Genomic DNA, 17,979 nt, shown 5'->3' with positions numbered 1-17,979 from the left:
TTGAAGAAGAGTCTGACACGTGGGCTTTCAGCCAGCCCTGCACTGTGAGGCCCAGATAGTTCTTGCTCTGGAGCAGCTCTTGGACACTTCCTGGAAATCTTCGTTAATATTTCAAGACGGTTTGTGCATTCATAGACACTTTATAAGCATTCAGAGAGTACAGGCCCTTCGGGGCAGCATAAGAGCAAGGGGGGCACTCAGAGTTTATAAACTAGTGGATTGAATTTAGGCCAAAGCGTCCTGAGGATCAGGAAGCTTTCACGGCACCTCCAGCCACACCGACCCACAGGCCAGTCCTAAGTGGATTGAAAAACACTGAAGTCAGATGTGGCTGCAAGTGGTGGAAGAAAGAACGAGGATCTAGGCTGGAAAGACTGTTCTAATTCTGGCTCTTTCTTTTATGGGAGTGAAAAAATCCAAAACCCTAAAACCAATCACTTAATCTTTCTGCACCTTAGATTTTGCATCTATAAAACGGTAAATCTAAGGCCTGACTACCTACCTCCTCCTGTTTGAGTATAAAATTAGAGAGTATTTGTAAGAGCTATGCAAACTTCAAGCACTGCAAAATGCACCGCATTCATGGTGTCAGTGTGAAACAAGCAAGCAGCTGAGCTGGAAATCTAATCATCTATCAAGTCTTGTTTCCTCCCCACGGGGGAGATATTCACTTGGCTTCCAGGAGATCACACTTGCCTGGCTAACTCCTACTTCACAGGCTATGCCTTTTCAAGCTTTTTTGTTCATTCTTCTTCATCATTCTGACCTTTTAAAATTAGAGTGTTCCAGGTCTCAGTCCTGGGTCCTCTTCTCTTCTCTGTCTCACTTGATGTGATCTCATCCCCTGTCCTGGTTTTAAGTGTCATATATATGCTAGTGACTCAAAATCACATCTTCAGCTCTGCCATCTCTCCTGGGCCCCAGACTCGTTTATCCAGCTGTCTGTTTCACATTTCCACCTGGACGTCTAACATCTCAGGTTTGTCAGGTCCAACAGTGAGCTCCTGGTCTCTTCCAGCAAACGTCTATTTACAAATTTATCTCTCTCTCTTCGCCCCTCTTGTTGTTCAGCCCTCAAACCTTGAAATCATCCCTGACTCCTCTCCCCTCACACCTGATTTCCAATCCATCAGGAAGTCCTACTGGATTGAGAATAACATGCAGGCCAGGCATTGTGGCTCATGCCTATAACCCTAGCAATTTGGGAGGCTTGAGGAGGAAGGATCACTTGAGCCCAGGAGTTCAAGACAACATAGTGAGGTCCCATTTCTACAGCAATTATTAAAAACTTACCTGGGTGTGGTGGCACACCTGCAGACCTAGCTGCTCTGGAGGCTGAGGTGGGAGGATCGCTTGAGTCCAGGAGTCCTAGGTTGCAGTGAGCCACGATTGCACCACTACGCTCCAGCCTGGGTGACAAGGCAAGGCCCTATCTCTAAAATAAATAAAGAAATAAAATCATGTCTAGAATCCAACCACTTCCTGCCACCCCTATCGCGATGATATTGATGAAAACTACTGTCATCTTTCTCCTGGATTGCTGTAATGTCTTCTAACTGGCCTCTCCACTTACATCCTCGCCCCGTAACTGTCCTTGCCTCAGGACAGCAGCCAGGTGATGTATGAAAAGAAAGTTAGATCCTGTGATTCACTCCCTGCTCAAAACTCTCAGAGGCTCCTCTTCGTTTCACTCGGAGTGAAAGTCTAAATCTTCATGGTGGCTGAGGAGGCCCTGCATCCCTCGGCCCCTCCGGCCTCCCCGAAGCCTTCTGTGAGCTTCTGCCTGGGCCTCTCAGCTCTAGCCACATGCTCCGTCCTTTGAGCACAGCAGGCATCTTGTGTCCTGAGCCTTTGCCCTCCTCTCGCGCGGCCTGGAACCCCCATCCCTCAGATGTCTGTGTGGCTAAACCCCTCAACGTTGTCATATCTTTCACCAATGTCCCCTTCCATAAGTCCTTTCCGGACCACCCCATATCAAGGCGCCCCCACCCCCGTGCCCTGAGAACCCCGAGCACATTACACTGCTGCCCTTCTTCTCAGCTCTGACACCTTCTAACACACCATGTGATCTGCTTGTTATTACGCTTGCTGCTCGGCATTTGACTTTTTAATGCTCGCGTATAAGCTCCATGATGGTAAAAATAGCTTTTGTCTATTTTTGTTCTTGTCTAATTCTAAGGTGGACACTCAGTTAACATCCACTAAATAAGTGAATGAATTCCAAGACATGATACAAACAACATGAACATGTATCAGAAAGTACAGCATTTAAACCCACGGAATAGAAGGGGGGTGGAAGCGGATCTGTTACGAAAGGACCGACACGGACGGATGGGTCAGTCTCCTGGTTCCCAAACCTCCACGTGAGCTTCCCAGCACCACACGTCGAAGAGCCCATCTTTTGCTCACTCTTCTCAGAAGAGAGGGAGTTTTGGAGAAAGAACTTCAAAAATCAGAATTTTCTCCTTGTCATCTTTTAAAGTTTATTTTTCATTCTGCTTGAGCAAGAAGGCAGAAACTCTCATTTCCCAGGACATTTTTTCTCTTTCTTATAAATACCTCAAACTCTTTTCACCAATGATGACAAAATCCATCATTCCACAGTGAGAGAAAAAAAGCCACAAATTGAAATGCTTTTTCTGAACATTTGTGTTTAATCTAATTGAATCTAATCTAAATTCTAATGAAGTAATTAAGCAATAAACATAAATAGCCAAGGTCAGACCCTTCCCCTTTCCATCAAAGAACAAGCTTGAGTGACTTAGCTAGCTCAGGGTCCTGAAGACTGGGGTTATCCACCTGGAGGGAGGGGCACGGGAAGGGGAGCTGAAAACGACAGAGGTAGATGTTTTAATGGAGACAAAAATGGCAGCATCATCCCTGCTTACCTTGAGCAGCCGTTTCACAGGCTCTGCTCGTTAGCAGAGCAGAGGGACCGCTGAACAGTCGACCTACCAAGTGTCAGTCCTTAGAGGGTGCTCACAGCTGCAGAGCCCTCCCCAGGGGAGGACCGGGTGCTGGACAACAGTTGAGCAGGGAGAGGCTTTCTGGGTCATGCTGCAGAGAACTCTGCTGTTCCCTTCTGTCACGCCACTTCTGTTTCCCACAGCCATATCCTTAAAAAAGCGGGGCAGGGGGGTGGGCATTTAAACATATTAAGGTACTACAGAGCTAGTTAGCAAAGTATTATTGTGATTCAAATGTAAAAAATAATTAATGTTTTGGTCAAATGATAAACTCTGGTAAGGTCCTTAATGCTCAACCAGACCACGGCGCGCACACGCACACACACACACACACACACACACACACACGTTGTATGAATGCAGTTATCTTTCTACAAAGGGTCATAAATCTCTTAATTTTCCTCATTTTCTATTGGCTGCTTTTGCAGAAACAATTTTATTGTATGCCTATTTTCAAGGCTTGTGATATCTCTGTGCTTGTAAAAAATACTCATGGGTCCTAATTCTCTCATCCTCAGTGACGTGACATAGAGGAGCACATGAAACGGCCTGAATCTAAGAGACTGAGAAGAAAGCACCCTACAGAAAAACAGGTTTCCATTATCTCTTCGTTGGTTGGAAATGTATCTATTTTGGTGCCAATAAAAATAGCAAAAATTATAAAAGATTCTTTTTTCTTAAAAAAGGCTTTATTGAGGTATATTTGGTATACAGAAAAGTGCACTGCACATACTCAAGGTACACAATTTGATGGGTTTGGATATATGCATATCTGTAATAGTCCCATCCCCACGATCAAGAGAAGAAACACACTCATCACCGCCGGAAGTTTCCTTGTATGCCTTTGCTTTGTGTGGGAGGTGGGGTGGGGGTTGTAAAGAAAATATGAGATCTGCCCTCTTAGCAAATGTTGATAAACAGTGATCTTTAGAACTTACTTGTCTTGTATTTTTTGATTGTTCTTTTGATAGGATGAGTAACTGTATTAGTCCATTTTCATGCTGCTAATAAAGACATACCCGAGACTGGTTAATTTATAAAGAAGAAAAGCTTTAATGGACTCACATGGTTCCACATGGCTGGGGAGGCCTCAGAATCATGGCGGAAGGCAAAGGAAGTATAAAGTCACATCTTACACGGTGGCAGGCAAGAGCACGTGTGCAGGGGAATTCCCCATTATAAAACCATCAGATCTTGTGAGTCTTACTATCATGAGAACAGCACGGGACAGACCCACCCCCAGCATTCAATGACCTCCCAGTGGGTCCCTACCACCTCATGTGGGAATTGTGGGAGCTACAATTCCAAGATGAGATTTGGGTGGGAACACAGTCAAACCATGCAATTAACCAACTGGCCATTTATTTTAAAATTATACCATAGAATTATTTTCCCTTCAGCTCAAAAACTAAATTAGATACCAACTTGAATGGAAAGAGTTAAATGGAATAGGGATATCAAGAAATACATAATGCTTTTCCTCAAATTTCCTCATGATCTTGATATTTTTCTCATTTATGCTGCTGGGATTTATATTATTAACCCTGTGTCATAGAGTGATTTCAAGTCCATAAATAATTTTACCTATTATATCTTAACATGTTGGAGAATTGCATACTTTTCTGTGATTGTCAGCTAGCTGGACTATTAAATCCCATTTTACTCTCTATTTGATGGCATGGTCAAGAGAAATTGCAAAATTATCTCATGTTGTTAACAGAAGGGGCAGATTAAATTATAAACAACTTGTTAGCACAGGCTTTAAAACCTTAAGTATTCATTTGGTATGAATCCCGTTTCAAGGCCTGTTTTCTATACTATTTCTAAATGTACAGAAACAAAGTCAGTTGGCCACTGGAGCCAGCTTGAAAAACTCAGTCCTCAGTGTTTCCCTCCTTCGGTTTGTGCATTTCTTCAGGCTGGATATCAAGTGTATCCGCACACCCTGTTCTTGTCCAACGCAAACAGAGCAGTGCAGATGCCTTCCAGGGCATTTGGAAGCTGCACCCTAACATAAGGACTGTTTCTTCTATTGGAGAGAACATGGAGGAACCACAGATGGTTGAGGAACACACAATGGGCCAAGTTTTAACACGGTGGTGTTGCCACATTGGGTTTCGTTTCCCAGCGTCACTGCAGACAACTGTCTTGAAACTCTTGCCCTCAGCAGGAGACTATGTGAGAGGGCCAGTGTTTTTCCCTTCCTTAGCTGGAGGTTAGGTCAACACAAAGGGCTGCTAATATTTGGCCCAGACACGCCTTACCTCATACCTAAGTTTAAGCTACATATAGCTCCCAGGAACATAAATAATTGAAAGGCATTTTATATTTTATCAGCTTCTCATACACCTTTATGAAATGGGGAAATGTTACCAAGGCCTCACTGCACATGCAGTGAAAGATGCTGGGTGACGTGATGCTTCCTATTTGCACAGTGAGTAGCAAAATGGGGTCACAGATGAGCAGCTCTGGGATCCACCAGAGCTTTACTTTTAAAACTATCATTATCATCTACCATGATAGTAAATTGGCATAAAGAATAAGCAGTTTGTGGCCAGGTACACTGGCTCACCCCTGTAATCCCAGCACTCTGGCAGGCCGAGGCAGGTGGATCACGAAGTCAGGAGATCGAGACCTTACTGGCTAACATGGTGAAACCCCATCTGCACTAAAAATATAAAAAAAAAAATTAGCTGGGCATGGTGGCACACACCTGTAGTCCCAGCTTCTTGGGAGGCTGAGGCAGGAGCATTGCTTGAACCCAGGAGATAGAGGTTGCAGTGAGCTGAGATCACGCCACTGCACTTCAGCCTGGGTGACAGAATGAGACTCTGTTTCAAAAGAAAAAAAAATAAGCAGTTTCCACAAGTTGTTATGACTCCTCGTGTTCATATGTAGCCAACCCAGACACGCCTCGTTTTGTATTAGTTTCCTCTTGCTGCAAAAAAAAAAAAAATTCCTACAAAATTAGTGGCTCAAAATAACACAAATTATTATCTTATCCTTCTGGGGGCCAGAAGCCCTAAAATGAAGGTGCTTGGAGGGTTTCAGTCCTCCTGGAAGCTCTGGGGAGAGGCCCATCCTTCTCTGTTCCAGTTTCTAGAGGCTACCATGTTCCTAGGCACGTGGACCCCACACCTCCTACCTGTGACACCTACAGCAGGTCTCCTCTCTGACTCTGGCTCTCCTACCACCCTCTGTAATTTACAAGGACCCCTGGGATTAGACTGAGCCCACCCAGGTATTCAGGGTCACGTCCTCATCTCAGTACCCTCACCCTGATCACATGTGCAAAGCCCCAATTGCTATGTAAGGTAACATATTTACAAGTTTCAGGGATTAAGACATGGAAATCTTTGGGGGCTGCTATTCTTCTGCCAAACACAAGCGTCTTCTGGGAATAAACAGAGCAATCCAGAAAAGAAGCTGTCCCAATGTCCCCTGGAAGCTCCTGGATTTGCGACCCTCACCTTAGGGGCAGGCCCCATTCAGAAGGCTTGGGTGGTGGTGAAGACTTCCTTTTTCCAGCTCACCTGACACCCAAGCAGACCAGACTGCCGGGTGGGACCTCCTGGAAGTCTGCAAGAGACACTGAGACGTGTGGAGAGAAAGCCCCTTCACAGAAACGTCTGTACGTGACTCAGGAGAAAGTGAGACAAGGAATTAGATGTGTTCAGGAGAAATGACAGAGCAAGCCAAAGCCTGCTCACCTGGCCCATGGCTTTGTGCAAACTGAGGAGAAGGAGAACATACTCTTCGTGACGGTGGGGGCAGGAGAGTAGGGGGAGATGCTTGTTGGGAGAAGCTGGATTTGCCATAAGGGCCTTAGCTCAGAAGACAAAGGGAGCGCTTGCCGCTGCTTTCCCGATCACCATCTTGCCTTGAACGCTGTTTTCTCACTTAGTGCATCTAGCTTCATCCTCTCTCTCTCCCCCCAACTTTTTTAGGGGGGTCGTTCATGTTATTTCTTGTTGCAGACCACTTTCCTGTGTCAGAAGGCCACAATTAAAATAGGCCGTGTCTTTACAGCAGACACACAAGCAGAAAGGCACACTGCGCGCCAGGTGACACGCGAAGGCAGCTAAGTGGTGCCCAGCGAGGTGGCCACAGGCTGAGTCAGGGGCAGGCGCAGGCACCCCCCAGCTTACTTGTGTTTCCCAGGTCATATGCTATCAAAGCACGATGATGGGAACAAAATCCCACTATTCGGGAGAAATAAATGTTCTTAATTGTCCTCACATTAAATAGGCAGTCTGCTCATTTTAAAGAAGTTTAATTTAAAAGATACCATGTTTGTCCAAAGTGGGCATCTTGTCCCACTCCAGGTGCACATCGGTTTATGGCTCCAGCAGGGTCAGGAGGCAGGCAGTGATCTGTCCACAGACGCACAGTGGGCTGGGCAGTTCTCTGCAGACTTACTGACCAAGAGTGTTCCTCGTGGTGAACAGGTCAGGCAAATGAGGTGAAAGGTGAGTGCGTCCTTTGGCAGACAGAGGGACAGGGGCTGTCTGCGCAAGAGGGCATCATTCAAGAAGCCTATAAGGCACATCCACAAGTCACAGAAGAATTCTCCCTGTCACAGAAAGAGCCCCTCTAGGTACTAACTCTGGATGCTGTTACACATCTGAGCTCCCTCACAAACGCCCTGTTCTGAGCATGCACTTCACCTCCTCTGGGATTGTGCCTGAGACGGTCCTGACCACAGCACAGCCATAACTTCTCCACATCATGAGATGGGCAGTCCTCCAAGCAGGGGCAAGCTCAGGCCACTCAGGACCCTGCCAGGCGTGGGTTGCTGAGCCTGGAGGAGTGAGGGTATCCCGTGGTCACCACCACCGTCTGAGCACCTGTTCGGCAATGCATATTTATTCTGTGTTTCTTTATGCATTTTTTAAAAGGAATGCCTCTGTTGTTTTCCACTCCTCCAGAAAGAGTGAGTTGTAGAGCGTGGCGGGAGGGAGGTTCCATCTGGCCATCCACACACTCCTTATTAAATGTGGCCTGCCAGGGTCCCAGCAGGACAGAAGCCAAATCTCAGGGTCCTTCAGCAGAGCAATAGAGTTTACAGCTGGAGAGCTCAGTGCTTCCTGCCGGTCTGAGATGAACCATCATGACCTGATGGTTTTCAGCCCTGGAGCTGAGAAGTCACCTCCCTTACCCACGCCAGCCTGTTGAGTTATGCCCCATAGAGGAATGGTCAGAGCAGAGGCTTCCCAAGAAGGTTTGTCTCTGGCCTCAGATGGACCTTGAGAAACAACACTGCCATTCCCCCCTGCCCTCCACTGTCCCCGACGCTTATGTCACACCCAGGGAGCTCTCAATCCCCACCTCTTCCAGTCCAGGCTTGTCCTCCAATTGCACAATGTCTGTGGCCCCATCCAGGCCTGCTTCCTCAACACACCGGCAGCACCTGGGCGCCTGATGAGGGTAGCTTGCTTCTGCAAATATGCTGAAACTCAGCAAGTTAGCATTTGTAATTTATTGACAAAGACACTGGCTGACTTGAAGAGGCATCCTGTGTAATCCACAGATTCGGCATTTCAACATGGCACACCTTGTCTCTGGTGCCTTTCTAGGGAAAGCCGACCAGGTGTGTGGGGTGGGTGGGGAGGACAGCGTGCCCATCTGGGTGAGCGGCGAGCGGATGCTGGGAGTGGTACAGAAGCCCATTTCTGTCCCTTGGTTATGCTCAGCAAGTGACAGGTTTAAAGATACTTTTGCGTCCAGCCCCGTGGACCTGCACAGCAGTGACAGCTGTCTGTTGTGGCCAGCTTTCTGCACATTCGGAGCCACCAATGGCCCCCACGAGGACACTTTCCATCTCGTACAACTCTATCATTTATAAAGATGGAAAGCATTATTGGAAAAAGCTCTAACTGCTTCAGAACACCCCTCAAAAGAGCATTAAGAGAAAATCCGCTGTTCCCTACAGACAACTGGCAAGTGCGACTGACTTCTGGGCAGAACATTCCACGGTGATGAAAACAGGGCAGCCACCTATGTCACTCCCGAGCACTTGAGATGTGGCTTGTATACAACTGGGGATCTGGATTTTCATTTAATTTTAGTTGATTCGAATTTAAGTGGCCACATGTGGCTAGTGGCTGTCATTGTACACACCGCAAGGGCACTGCGGCTTGGTTTATGGCAATAAAACCTATGGTCATAGTAACAAAATTGAAGGTAATCACTTCAGAATCATCCTCAGGCAAGGTGTGGTGGCTCATGCCTATAATCTCAGCTATTAGGAGGCTGATGTGGGAGGATCACTTGAGCCCAGGAAGTTGAGGCTGCAGTGAGCCGTGATCTTGCCAAGCTTCTGTATATTTGGGATGTTCTGTTATTTAAAGACAAAGAAGGAATGTAACAGGATTTGGTAAACGTTGCCATGTTAATCAAATGCTTTTCACTTCATGCTGTGTTTGGATGAGTAAAGATTGTAGCCGTAAGTTTCATTCTAAGCTCGCATAACTTCCAACGGAGACACAAGGACACTGTTACCTCTACACACGAGGTCAACGAAACACTATTGTGTCCTTCACATGTATTTGAGAAGGTTTCGATTGCCAAAATAAAGAAAGGAAAAACTCTCAGAAAATGTGAAGTTTGAGATCTTTCAAAAATAGAAACTCGGCGAAGAGAGAAGAAAATCATCCAGTCGTGGTCACTTCTAGCAATACGAAGGTTAAGAATGCAAATCTCCAAATCGCTAGAAATGTTTTATTCAATCAGTCCGTTAGTGAAGCTTGTATTTCCCTAGCAGGAAAGCATCAGATATTTTTTCCTTCTGAGACAATCAGGCACTTACTGAACAAAACCACAATTTATATCATTCTGCAAAATAAAATAATACCAAAACTGAACATTTATCGATCATTTGCTGTGGGTCAAGCACTATTCTTTGCAATTTACCTGTATTAACTCCTTTTGTCCTTGTAAGAACACCATCCTGGGCGTGGTGGGTCACGCCTGTAATTCCAGCACTTTGGGAGGCTGAGGCGGGTGGATCACGAGGTCAAGAGATCGAGACCATCCTGGTCAACATGGTGAAACCCCGTCTCTACTAAAAATACAAAAAATTAGCTGGGCACGGTGGCGCGTACCTGTAATCCCAGCTACTCGGGAGGCTGAGGCAGGAGAATTGCCTGAACCCAGGAGGTGGAGGTTGCGGTGAACCGAGATCGTGCCATTGCACTCCAGTCTGGGTAACAACAGCGAAACTCCATCTCAAAAAAAAAAAAAAGAAAAAAAAAGAAAACTTCCCCAACATAGCAAGGCAGGCCAATATTCAAGTCCAGGAAATACAGAGAACACCACAAAGATATTCCTCAAGAAGAGCAACTCCAAGGCACATAATCATCAGATTCACCAGGGTTGAAATTAAGGAGAAAATGCTGAGAGCCACCAGAGAGAAAGGTCTGGTTACCCACAAAGGGAAGCCCATCAGACTCACAGCAAATCTCTCAGCAGAAACCCTACAAGCCAGAAGAGAGTGGGGGCCGATATTCAACATCCTTAAAGAAAAGAACTTTCAACCCAGAATTTCATATCCCGCCAAACTAAGCTTCATAAGTGAAGGAAAAATAAAATAATTTGCGAACAAGCGAGTACTCAGAGATTTTGTCATCACCAGGCCTGCTTTACAAGAGCTCCTGAAAGAGGCACTACACATAGAAAGGAACAACCAGTACCAGCCACTCCAAAAACACACCAAATGGTAAAGAGCATCAACAAAATGAAGAATCTGCATCAACTAACAGGCAAAACAGCCAGCTAGCATCAAAATGGCAGTATCAAATTCACACATAACAATACTAACCCTAAATGTAAATGGGCTAAATGCCCCAATCAAAAGACACAGACTGGCAAATTCGATAAAAAGCCAAAACCCATTGGTGTGCTGTATCCAGGAAACCCATCTCACAGGCAAGGATACACAAAGGCTCAAAATAAAGGGATGGAGGAAGATTTACCAAGAAAATGGAGAGCAAAAAGAAAGCAGGAGTTGCAATTCTTGTCTCCGATAAAATAGACTTTAATCCAACAAAGATCAAAAGAGACAAAGAAGGTCATTACATAATGGTAAAAGGATCGATACAACAAGAAGAGCTAACGATCCTAAACATATATGGACCCAATACAGGAGCACCCAGATACATAAGGCAAGTTCTTAAGGACTTACAAAGAGACTTAGACTCCCACACAATAATAGTGGGAGACTTTAACACTCCACTGTCAATATTAGACAGATCAACCAGACAGAAAATCAACAAGGATATCCAGGACTTGAACTCAGACCTGGAACAAGCCAACCTGATAGACATTTATAGAACTCTCAACCCCAAATCCACAGAATATACATTCTTCTCAGCACCACATCACACCTACTCTAAAATGGACCACATAATTGAAAGTACATCACTCATCAGCAAATGCAAAAGAATGGAAATCATAACAGACAGTGTCTCAGACCACAGTGCAATCAAGTTAGAACTCAGAATTCAGAAACTAACACAGAACTGCACAACTTCATGGAAACTGAACAACTGGGTCTTGAATATTGACTGGATAAACAATGAAATGAAGGCAGAAATAAAGAAGTTCTTTGAAACCAATGAGAACAAAGAAACAACACACCAGAATCTCTGGGACACATTTAAAGCAGTGTCTAGAGGAAAATATATAGCAATAAGTGCCCATATGAGAAGCAAAGAGAGATCCAAAATTGACACCCTATCATCAAAATTGAAAGAGCTAGAGGAGCAAGATCAAAAAAACTCAAAACCTAGCAGAAGACAAGAAAGAACTAAGATCAGAGCAGAACTGAAGGAGATAGAGACACAAAAAAACCTTCAAAAAATCAAAAAATCCAGGAGCAGGTTTTTTGAAAAGATCAACAAAATAAACAAACCACTAGCCAGATTAATAAAAAAAAAAAAAGAGAGAGAGAACAACCAAATAGATGCAATAAGAAACGGGCCAGGCGCGGTGGCTCAAGCATGTAATCTCAGCACATTGGGAGGCCGAGGCAGGTGGATCACGAGGTCAAGAGATCGAGACCATCCTGGTCAACATGGTGAAACCCCGTCTCTACTAAAAATACAAAAAATTAGCTGGGCATGGTGGTGCGTGCCTGTAATCCCAGCTACTCGGGAGGCTGAGGCAGAAGAATTGCCTGAACCCAGGAGACCAAGGTTGCGGTGAGCCGAGATCGCGCCATTGTACTCCAGCCTGGGTAACAAGAGCAAAACTCCGTCTCAAAAAAAAAAAAAAAAAAACCATCATGTGGCTCGCTATTGTTACATTTTATAGTTAGATAAACTCAAGAAAAGTCAGGTAAATTTTCCAAGGTGATATACAGAGAGCTCATGAAGAAAGAGATCTCCAATTTCGTGACTTCATTCAAAGGTGCCAACATAGATACAATTGTACTGAGCCAGGAGAATAGGAAACTGCAGAAAACACTTCCCCACACTGCTGTCCACTCAGAGACAGCTGAGTAAACCAAACGGTAAAGCACATTGTAATCGAATTGTTTAGATGTTCACGTGTTTGCAGGTACCTCCCCTGTTCCCATACTCCTGAGCTTTCCCCTCATTCAGCAATCTGGTTCATTTGCTTCTTGATGTGGTAACCAACACCGTCAGCTGATAAGGCTGGACGCAGATATGTGCTAGCACATGCAGTCTGCAAGTCAGTCGCATCAGCACCACCTCAGAACTTGGTAAAAAAAAAAAAAAAAAAAAAAAAAATGGGAATCCCGTGCTCCAGCCCAGAGATGCTGATTGAGAATGGGCCATGATCGGGTAAGGGGAGAGGGTTGGAGTCCGGCTTCTTTCACTTGGCAGAACGCATGTAAGATTCACCCATGTGCTGGAGCACAACAGCCCATTCTTAGGGAGGGCTAACAGTCCACTCTGTGGATGTGCCAGTTTGTCTGTCCATTACAGGTTGAAGAGCACCTTGCTTGCCTACACTCTGGGGCTCTTATAAAGAAGCTGCTATAAACAATCATGTCCAGGTTTTGCGAGAGTGTAGCGTTTCAGTTCACTTTGGTGGATGTCTAGGAGTGCAGTTGCTTGGTTATTATGAAAAGTGTATATTCAGCTGTATAACCACCGTTTTTCCTTTTTTTTTTGAGACGGAGTTTCGCTCTTGTTACCCAGGCTGGAGTGCAATGGCGTGATCTCGGCTCACCACAACCTCTGCCTCCTGGGTTCAGGCAATTCTCCTGCCTCAGCCTCCCGAGTAGCTGGGATTACAGGCACGTGCCACCATGCCCAGCTAATTTTTTGTATTTTTAGTAGAGATGGGGTTTCACCTTGTTGACCAGGATGGTCTCGATCTCTTGACCTCGTGATCCACCCGCCTCGGCCTCCCGAAGTGCTGGGATTACAGGACAAGCCGTTTTTCCAAGGTGGTGGTGTAACTCTGCATTTCCGCCAGCAATGAATGAGAATTCTGGTGCTCTTCAGCACTGCGGAGACTTGCTGCTGCTCCTGTTCATAGCTGTGTACTGGCAACGCACTGTGGTCCTGACCGACGCTGTCAGTGTTTTCAGCAGCCATCTTTCAAATGCTTATCTGTGACCCTTGCATTTTATTCGGTGAAGCGTTTGGTTGAATGTTTTGCCCAATCCTTTAAATCATATGTTCTCTTATTATTGAATGTTAAGAAATTTTTGCGTATTCTAGACACAAGCCCTTTACCATATATGTGACGTTTTAAATATATTCTCTCAGTTTGCCTTTTCATTTTTTTGACAATGTCTTTTTTGGAGGTAAGATGGTAATTTTGACGAAGGCCAACTTTTCAGTTTTTTTCTTTCATAAATCATGCGTTTGTTATTGTATATGATTTTCTCCCGTTTTCTTGTAGATGTGATGTTTTATGATTAAAAATGGTATCATTTAAAATGTTACATATTATTTCAAATTTAATTTTACATTGAAAATTATATATTTTACACGTACAATTTAAATTTATATTACATTGATATTTAAAATTCAATAATTTAAAATGATATCGATAACTCAAAGCGCGTACGTTGTGAAGTTTGTGCCACTTCCTTTTTTTTGCAGGCAGATCTGCAATTGTGTCAGCACCATGTACTGACAAGATGGTCCTTTCTCCACAGTGTGCCTCAGAACCTCTGTGTAACATCAGTAGACTCTATGTGGTTCTGTTTCTGGACCATGTTCCGTCGATCTGTGTTTCTCGTTCTTTATAAACCCTGGGGTGATCTGAATCCTCCCCCTTCGTTCCCCTTGTTCAGATTTATTGGCTATTCGAATTTCTTTCACTTCCCATATACGTTTTAACATTTGCTTGCCAATATCTGAAAAAAGCTTACTGAGATTTTATAAGTGTGATGAATCTATAAATCACGTAGGAAAGAATTAGCATCTTAACAACACCGAGTTTCATGATTCATAAATGTGGTATATCTGTTCATTTAAAACTTAAAACAAAATTTGCTTTCATCCACGTTCTGCGATTTACAGCCTACAAGTCACGCACAGGTTCTGTGTGCGTTGTACCTAGGTAGTTGCGTGTGGTGCCATTAGAAATCGTTTTGTTTTTATTTCAAATCTCAGCTGTTTATTCCTGATAAGTAGGCATACAAATGACTCGTGCATTCACCTTCTATCCTGTAAACCTGCTAAACTCACTTATCAGTTCCAGTAGCTTTTGCGTAGATTCGCGCGACTCTTCCACGTACAGTCCCGCTGCCTGTGACTAGGGCTATTTTCCTTCTTTCTTCCTTCACTGCACCTTCAGGACAACATTGCTCCTGATTCTGAGGAGCGGGGAATAGCGTCTCCTTTAGTGCTAGGTATGATGCCAGGTGAAGGTTTTCTGGTGGATGAGCAGTATTAAGTTTAGGAAGTTTTGTTTAATTTTGTTTGTAGGTTTGACCACAAATGGATACTGAATTTCTGAATCCTTTTTCCCCATCAATTAAGGATGATCATATGCTTTTTTCTAATTATTTGGTTAACAGTAATCATACTGATTGAATTTAAAATACTGAACCAGTCTTACATTTTGGCACGAGCTGTAATTATTAGTGACATATTATCATCTTAATGTATTTCTATATTTGATTTGCTGCCTTTCTGTTGAAAATTTTTGCATGTATGCTTGTGAGAGATACTGGTCTTTAGTTTTTCCTTCTTGTGATTTTCCCTGTCTGGTTTTGGAACTACCATAAAACTAGCCTTTTTAGGACAGGCTGGGAAATGTTTTCTACTTTCTGGGAAAATATTACGTGGAATTCATATAATTTCTTTCTGAAATGTTTGGAAGAATCTACTAGCAAAACAATATAAACCTGCAGTTTTCCTTTTCTTTTTTTATGGAGGGGAAGGAAGCATTTTTTAAATGCATCTTCGGTTTTGGGGTACATGTGAAGAACATGTAAGATGGTTGTGTAGGTTCACACATGGCAGTGTGGTTTGCTGCCCAACTTGGGAAGGAAGCATTTTTAACTGAAAATTCAATTTTAAGAAAATAGAGACAGCACACTTTTCATATAGTCTTTTTTACTAAATTTTGATAGATTTTTGTCTCTTAAGGAATTAGTCCATTTTATCTGTTTTGTTGAATTTATGGACATAGGGTTATTAGTAATATTACTCATGATCTCTTAATAATGTTGTAGGGTCAGCATTGATGTCCCTTTTTATCATGCCTGACACTGGTAATCTGTGTTTTCTTTTTTCCCCTCTATCTGTCTATCTAGAGGTTTATCAGTAGGTAAAAATCTTTTCAAGGAACCAGCTTTTCGTCTCATCAGTTTTCTGCATTTTCTGTTTTCTCCGTCTCTGGCGTCTGCTCTCCTGTTTATAGTTTACTTCCTTCTGCTTGCTTTGAGTTTTCTTTTGCTTTCTTCTCTTTCTAGTGTCTTAAGATTGATATTTAGAAAACGAGTTTCAGAACTGTGTTATTTCCTATTATAGCCACGCAGCACGGTCCGTTTCCCCCAAGCGACGTTTCTGGTATCTCTCAGTGTTGACGTGTTGTCTTTCATTTCCCTTGACTTCATTCTTTCTAGCATTTCCCTTCAGACTTCTTTGACCTTCGAGTTATTCAGAAGTGTGTTATTTAAATATTTGAGGAGAAGTTTTCAGATCTCTTCTAGATTGATTCTCTTACAGTCTGAGATGTATTTTGTGTGGTGTCTTTTCTTCTGCTTTCTCAGGGTTTGGTTTCCTGCAGTCAGTGGGTGGAGCATCCTATAAATACTAGTTGGGTCCATTTGGTTGAAAATGTTTGTATAACCATGAATGAAAAGTGCTCCGCAGGCCCCTCAGGAGATTACTCCTACACCCCTGAATTTAGGAATCATGCTTCCCCAACTAGCTAAGGTGGGGGTGTGCCACTTTCCAGGTCTCCTGGTGCTCTGTTAGCTTCTTTCTGATCAGCAAGTTTTCATTTCTTCTGACCCAGCAAGCACAGTCCAAGGTCTTTCTACGGAAATGCCTGAAGGAGCCAGCATTCTATTATATGCATTAATATGCATTATTTGTTCATTTTAGTTATTTAGTCATTGAAAAAACATGTACTAAGAGCCTCCTGTACAGCAGGCTGAGGATACTGTCACGCACAGAAGAGAACAGGAAGTCTCTGCCCGCCAAGGGCTTATGTTTTGTAGTTCTGCCTCGTCATCCTCAGCCTATGAGGTCATCAGGTGGAACATCCACTGTTAGCCTGACGTTCTGCTCCATTTTCAGGCACTACGATGTGAATCAGTGTAAGGCACGTGATCATGACCTTTACAGCCGCTCTGTCTGTCAGGGAGGCGCTGCTCATCTTTGGTTGCCAGTATACTGAGTCCTGTTTTAGTTGTGTTGGTTTTGAAGAAACTGTTCCTCTCTGTGATTTATAGTCTCCCTCAAAAACTGCCCAGACCTTGCCACCTACTCAGCCATGCCACTGTGCATCTTCTCAGCCCTCCGCCTCCAGCTCTCCTCCCCACGGCTCCGGCCCAATTGTCTCAGCGGTGATCAACTTTACGTGGACGCAACCCAATGGCACCCTGCCCTGCATCCATGCTAGTCTTTTTATCTCCCCTGTTGGGGGTTTTCCAGTCGATGCTGAAGCATAAGCTGCCACAGGCCACGCTGTGTGCCCACCTCTGTGCAAGCTGGCAAGGCAGGAGCAGGAAAGCTCCTGGGAGATCCTGCGACAGACGGGAGATGGGGGTCAGTGGCCACATTCCTCTTCCTTCTATCCACTGTTGGAGCCGTCCTGAGACACGGACGCCGCAGTCTCAGGCGACGTGCACACGAGGCGGAGGGGTCGGGTACTGATCACGCCGGGGTCGGTGGTCGGATCAAGCTCCCACCTCGTCTGCGTGGCTTCATTTGGCCTCACTCACACTCTCCGGGATCGCTCTTTCTAAATCGTCATCTGTAGCTTTTGCCGCTGCCTTTGCGTCCTAGGGAACACGGGCTAAGACATCATTCTTTCCTCAGCACGTAACTACTCATCAACAGGCGAGAGCATCAAAAGAGAAGCTACTGAAGAAAGATGAACCAAAACTCCTGGTAATAGGCCCAGCACGTAAGATATCATCTTCCTGCCCTCCTCTCCCCACCAGCTCTAGGCACCTTGTTCTTCTTCCTCTTCTTTTTTTTTTTTTTTTTTTGAGACGGAGTTTCGCTCTTGTTACCCAGGCTGGAGTGCAATGGCGCGATCTCGGCTCACTGCAACCTCCGCCTCCTGGGTTCAGGCAATTCTCCTGCCTCAGCCTTCCAGGTAGCTGGGATTACAGGCATGCGCCACCATGCCCAGCTAATTTTTTGTATTTTCAGTAGAAACGGGGTTTCACCATGTTGACCAGGATGGTCTTGATCTCTCGACCTCTGATGCACCCGCCTTGGCCTCCCAAAGTGCTGGGATTACAGGCATGAGCCACCGCGCCCGGCCACAACCTTGTTCTTAAGTAGACCCCTCAGGAAGCATCTCATAGGAGCCAAGACATGAGATCCTCACCCTCTCACTCCAA

General features: G+C 44.6%; 1 long non-coding RNA gene across 14 annotated transcripts in view; it reads right to left on the bottom strand.

Annotated features, from left to right (window-relative positions):
* LOC103793569 (uncharacterized) overlaps positions 1 to 17,979 on the bottom strand; it is a 179,387-nt gene that overhangs the window by 99,546 nt on the left and 61,862 nt on the right. For 9 of the 14 annotated variants that reach the window (XR_013536497.1, XR_013536509.1, XR_013536505.1 and 6 more), the window contains one exon: positions 1,294 to 3,116. This is a non-coding gene — a long non-coding RNA (uncharacterized LOC103793569). Of the gene's footprint in view, positions 1 to 1,293; positions 3,117 to 9,878; positions 11,117 to 17,979 lie in introns of those variants that run through there. The other 5 variants (XR_013536500.1, XR_013536503.1, XR_013536510.1 and 2 more) reach the window with 3 other exon arrangements.

This window comes from Callithrix jacchus, chromosome 6 (assembly GCF_049354715.1).
Source record: "Callithrix jacchus isolate 240 chromosome 6, calJac240_pri, whole genome shotgun sequence".
Classification (NCBI taxonomy): domain Eukaryota; kingdom Metazoa; phylum Chordata; class Mammalia; order Primates; family Cebidae; genus Callithrix; species Callithrix jacchus.
Note: the sequence above shows the minus strand (reverse complement) of the source record. Positions and strands in the feature narration are given on the sequence as shown.